Consider the following 6000-nt stretch of genomic DNA (forward strand, 5'->3'; position numbering starts at 1 on the left):
ATTTTTGAAAGATGTATTTATTTATATGAGTACACTGTAGCTGTCTTCAGACACACCAGAAGAGGGCGTCAGATCTCATTACGGGTGATTATGAGCCACCATGTGGTTGCTGGGAATTGAACTCAGGACCTCTGGAAGAGCAGTCAGTGCTCTTACCCGCTGAGCCATCTATCCAGCCTCTGAGTTTATATTTTTAATGAATGTAGATACAGCTTATATTTTTAATGTATGTAGTGCCTTCTTTGTAATGAATATCTTTCTCTAACTTCAAAATATTTTATATAGGCAGATAAAAATATCTGTATTAGCCAGGGATGGTAGGCACACCTTTGATTTTAGGCAGAGGCAGGAGGATCTCCATAAGTTCTAGGACAGTCAGGAATATGTGGAGAGATCCTGTCTCAAACAGAAAAAAACAAGAGAGCTAATCACAAATGTCTGAGACTTCTACTCTGTGATAGTAACAACAATAGTGCATTTTGTTAGTGTCTTGTGTATTAATAATTAAACCTACTAGACTACATTATAACTGTCTTTTTATGAAGAAAACAAGACATTTTCTCTCAATAGAGCAACAACAGCAAGAACAACAACAAAAAACCCTATATGTTCTGGAGACCAGGACCTCTATGATGATGCCCAAATGATTAAAATGATCCTTACGTAGTCTACAGATTGAAATGCTAATCTCTTGTCAACATGGGAGAGAAGAAATACACACATGGGAGAGAATACAGAGCAGAAACAAAATTCACTAGTATTGAGTCTTTAAGACTCATGATGAGCTACCTAAAGTCAACCTAGCGACAACAAGTACCTGTAGTACCTAGATTGTGTGTGATATTTCAGGGCCATTGCTTTTGAGAAGTTCTGTTTTCTAATTTTAAGCCACGAGCAGGAAAAGCCTTCCTTAAAACAAGAACAAAGCCTCAGTTATTTATTTCATAAAATATGTATCTCAAAGAGCTTCAAAACTGACCAATCCAGTAACTTCGAGTAACACTTGTTTCTGGATTATGATCTTGAACTACTTTTCCCTAAGAGGAGTCAAGTTGCTTGGAGACAGTACTGATGCTGTAACAGACCCCCCAGATTTTAGCACAACTGACTCTGTGATGAAAGTGCCATTGAGACCATAAAACTCAGCACATAACAGCACCACCAGCCAAAACAAAGACCTAATCCATCAAAGTCCATAGAAAAATCTCTAAAGTACTAACCTTGTTTCTTAGGTTCTGTAGTTTTTAGCTAACTGTTCTTGTTAAGTGAAGTATGACAAACCAAGATAATGGTTTTGAGCTTAAAAGGCTTGGGGTTACACTGAAATCCCTAACACCCACTGTACTTGCCAGCAGGCTAATAAAGACTTCGTTGACTGAAACCTGTGAGTAGTCTTCTCTGGTGGGTACCCTATAACAACGCCATAATAAATGGTACCAAAAAAAAAATACTTCTGTAGGAACCCAGCATGGAATTCAGTAGATTACATAGTTCACATGAAGCTCTGGGTTCTATCCCCAGCAGTGCCTAAAACTGAACATAGTGCTGGGAACCTGTAATCTCAACAAGTGAGGCAGGAGCAAAAGTCACAAAAGCTCAACACTGGCCATAAGTTCATATCCAACCTGAGTTACATAAAACCTTGTCTCAAAAAAATGAAAACAAACAAAACAAAAAACCCTCCAAATAAAATTCACAAGTATTATTCATCCAAGCCAAATGTGGAATATCTTTTCCTACAGATAACCAAAGAGAAGAATTTAAATCCTGTTTTAACAAAGTATCACGAGTTAAGTAGTTTAAACAAGTATTTTTTTTCATGGCGCTGGAAACTAGCCTTTAAACTACTTAAACCGGTTCCATACAGTCACAGATGCTGGATAGAATCCTGTAACGGTTAACTGCCTTGTGTTAATTTGCCTGTGCTAATGAACGTTGAGATAAGTAATAAAATATTATTTATGAGTGTGTCTGGAGGTGTACTGTGGTTTGGATATGCATTGGATGCTTGGCTGCCAATGGATGGGGTTTTAGTAAGTGATTGGATCCTTGAGACTCTGTTTTAATAAACAGATTATTCTCTTAATAAAGGAATAATGTGTGTTGTATTATTGGGGGTTGTTGTCAAGTAGGAAATGGGGCCTACCCAGAAAATGGGCCACTAGAGGCATTCCCTCCCTCGGAGGTTAGGTCTTGCCCCAGGCCCTTTGTGTAAGCCTTGTTTCCTCTGCTTTCCCACTGTGATGTGATTCAGTCTGTTCTGCCTTACCCTCCCTCCCATGAGAGTCTGAAACTATGAATTAAAATAATCTTCCCTCGGCTTTAAATTGTTCCCTCGGGTATTTTAGTCACAAATATTTGAAAGTCACCAATACAAGTATTTTCAGTGGCATTTACATAAGTAAAACAAATACTGCAGATTACAATCAGAATGGGAATTCTTATCCTATCTGTCAATGGCCAGAGGAGGACAGAAAGACAGAATGAAGGTGAATTCATTCTGTGCGTTTCTGGTGAAGCATCTGTCTTCCTAGAATTTCAGCATTTCTGGTTCTCAGGGTTTTAAGATAGACCTGGGAACTTAGAGCACGATACCCTTACATTTCTGTCTCTTACTTTAGTTCTCAGTCCTACAGATTTAGACCTGGTCTTATACCACTGCTCCTGAGATTTTTTTTCCAAGTCATTGGAATCTCCCAGGTCCTCTGTGTGCAGATGGCTGGTCACTGGATCTCTAGGCCTCAATAATGATGTGAGTCTGTTCTCCACATGTGTCTTGTTTCTTCATAGACTGCAAATAATCTCTCTTCCTTGCTTATTCCCAGTATCAGGAGCCCAGTCATCATCTCCTCAGTGTTCCCTAGTGTCTATATTGTTTGTACTCACTATGTAGCCCAGACTGTCCTTGAACTCATAGAAATCCTCCTGCGTCCACCTTGTGAGTGCTGGCATTGTCCATGCGAGCTGCCCCACCAAAGCCACAATTTGTAAAACCATTGTACTGGCTAGTTTTGTGTCAACTTGACACAGCTGGAGTTATCACAGAGAAAGGACCTTCAGTTGAGGAAATGCCTCCATGAGATCCAACTATAAGGCATTTTCTCAATTAGTGATCAAGGGGGAAAGGCTCCTTGTAGGTGGGACCATCCCTGGGCTGGTAGTCTTGGGTTCTGTAAGAGAGCAGGCTGAGCAAGCCAGAGGAAGCAAGCCAGTAAAGAACAACCCTCCATGGCCTCTGCATCAGCTCCTGCTTTCTGACCTGCTTGAGTTCCAGTCCTGACTTCCTTGGTGATNAACAGCANTATGGAAGTGTAAGCTGAATAAACCCTTTCCTCCCCAACTTGCTTCTTGGTCATGGTGTTTGTGCAGGAATAGAAACCCTGACTAAGACAACCATCCTCTCTGTCTTTGTATCCCCATTTCCCTTTTTATAAGAGCACCAGTTGGGATGAATTGTCATGTTACCTAGGCAGGACCTCAATCTAACAAAAAGAGTGTCTTTAAAAGAGACACACAGCCAGACAGTAGTGGCTCACACCTTTGATCCCAGCACTTGGGAGGTAGAGGCAAGTGAATTTCTGAGTTCGAGGTCAGCCTGGTCTACAGAGTGAGTTCCAGGACAGCCAGGGCTACACAGAGAAACCCTGTCTCGGAAAAACCAAACACACACACACACACATACACCAGGACTGCAGAAATGGCTGAACAGTTAAGAGCAGCCGCTGCTCTTCCAGAGGACGAAAGTTCAGATGCCTGAACCCATGTTAGACAACTCACAACCACCTGTAACTTCAGCTCCAGGAATCATGTTAGACTTAACATGCACTCTGGCTTACACCCCACACACACACACACCCCTACACATAAATAAAAATAAATACAAATTTAAAAGAGAGCAAACAGAAGAGGAGGGGTAGAAGGTGGAACGGTACAGCTGGAATCATACTGAAGATTTTGAGAATGAATTGCTGTGAGCTCTGAATTTGTTTTGAAAATAATGCAAAGGCAGAACCATGGATAGGAATAAATGAAACAAGTTTGAGCATTCTTGAACACTGTTAAAAGTGAAATCAGAATATAATGGGTACACTATTTTAAACTTTTTTTTTCACACTTAGCCAGAGCTAATTTGGAATGCTTGATCATTCTGCCTCTGCCTTCCAAATATTGAGCCAACATACAGGCGTTCCACACCCAGGTTTGGTTTGGTTTTTCAAGAAAGGTTCTCTGTGTAGCTCTGGCTGTCCTGAAACTTTTTCTGTCTATAGACCAGGCTATTCTCAAACTGAGAGATTCATCTGCCTCAGCCCTCTGAATGCTGGGATAAAAGATGTATACCACCACTACCCGGCTCATATTCAAATTTTTAATAAAAGTATATTGTAGTAAGGAAATAAAATGTATAATATACAGATTATATCTTAGAAAAATTACTAATTATTACAGCTTGGTTATTCCTTATCCGGGATGCTTCCTCCGGCCAGAAGTGTTTTGGATTTTTCTAGATTTATAGAATGAGCCATCTTAAGGATCTATGACCCAAGCCTAAACACAAAATTCATTTATGTTTCATACATACCTGTTCACACAGCCTGAAGGTAATTCCACACAGTATTTCTAGTGTGCCTACACTGTGAGGGCGGTCCTTCAGGTGAGTTCAAACATAGAGCTTTCTTCCAGCAGTGTCATTTCAACACTCAAAAAAGCTTTTAATTTCATTTCCATTTTAACTAATTAACTAATATATAGACATGGTCTTGGCAATATAAAACGTAGTCTTAGAGCATGCCCAGGCTTATCCTCCTATGTCAGATTTATGAGTTCTGGGCTTATAGTCATTTACTATCGGACTCAGAGAGTCTTCAGATTTTTACACTAGGGATGGTCAGGCTACACTAAAGCTAGTAATAGGATGTATCAGTTATTTTTCTCATTGGCAAAGAGAAATGTAGCTTAAAGGCAAGACGGTCATGGTGGTTAGACTAAAAATGATTCCCTCCCCCATAGATTCATAGGTTCAAACGCTTAGGAAGTGGCTCTATTTGGAGGGATTAAGATGTGTGACCTTGTTGGAAGAAGTGTGCCATTAGGGGTGGGCTTTGAGGTTTTAAAAGCCCTAGACAGAGCTGGGCAGTGGAGGCGCATACCTTTAATCCCACAGAGGCAGGCAGATTTCTGAGTTCGAGGTCAGCATGGTCTACAGAGTGGGTTCCAGGACAGCGAGGGCTATACAGAGAAACCCTGTTTTGAAGAAACAAACAAATTTTAAAAAAGCCCAAGTCAGGCCCAGTAGCTCTCCCTTCCTGCCCACCATTGCCAAAATGGACTGTAAGCAAGATTCAATTGAATGTTTTCCTTTATAAGAGTTGCTGTGGTCATGCTGTCTCTACACAGCAATCGTGGTGAGGGTCACAACCTGTCACTGTGGAAAATGCTTGGTAGTAGAAGCATTAGGCGAGGACCCACTGTGGCCACTGGAGCACAGATGTGAATGTCACCACTCACCTGGCCTCCTCCTTTATAACTTTCAGTGTAGATCTCACCCACAGGCAGTGACACCCACACTATCACGATGTATGTTCCCCCAGTTAATCCTAGCTGGGAACTCCGTCAAAGACACACACAGGGTATATTTCTAAAGTGACTCTGAATTGAGTCAAGGTGACAATGACTAGCCAGGACATGTAAGTGACTGTTTTCCAAAATTTGCTTTCCTGTGGAAGTTACAGTTCTAAGTAAAGGTGATGAAGAGTTTAAAAACCAAGGCAGAAAGGATATTATCATAGATCTAGTCTAAAAGAAAGCATCACATTGCCAGAGCACTCAGGAGGCAGAGACACGAGGATCTTCTCAACTTTGACACCAGCTTGCTCTATGTAGCGTTCTAAGCCAGGACTACACTGTAAGACATAAATTAAAATTAAATTTAAAAAAATAAGAGACAGTAATATAGCTGCATAAATATTAAGACTCGACCTATAGCAAGAACAATGGGAGAGG

Source organism: Mus caroli, chromosome 12 (assembly GCF_900094665.2).
Source record: "Mus caroli chromosome 12, CAROLI_EIJ_v1.1, whole genome shotgun sequence".
Classification (NCBI taxonomy): domain Eukaryota; kingdom Metazoa; phylum Chordata; class Mammalia; order Rodentia; family Muridae; genus Mus; species Mus caroli.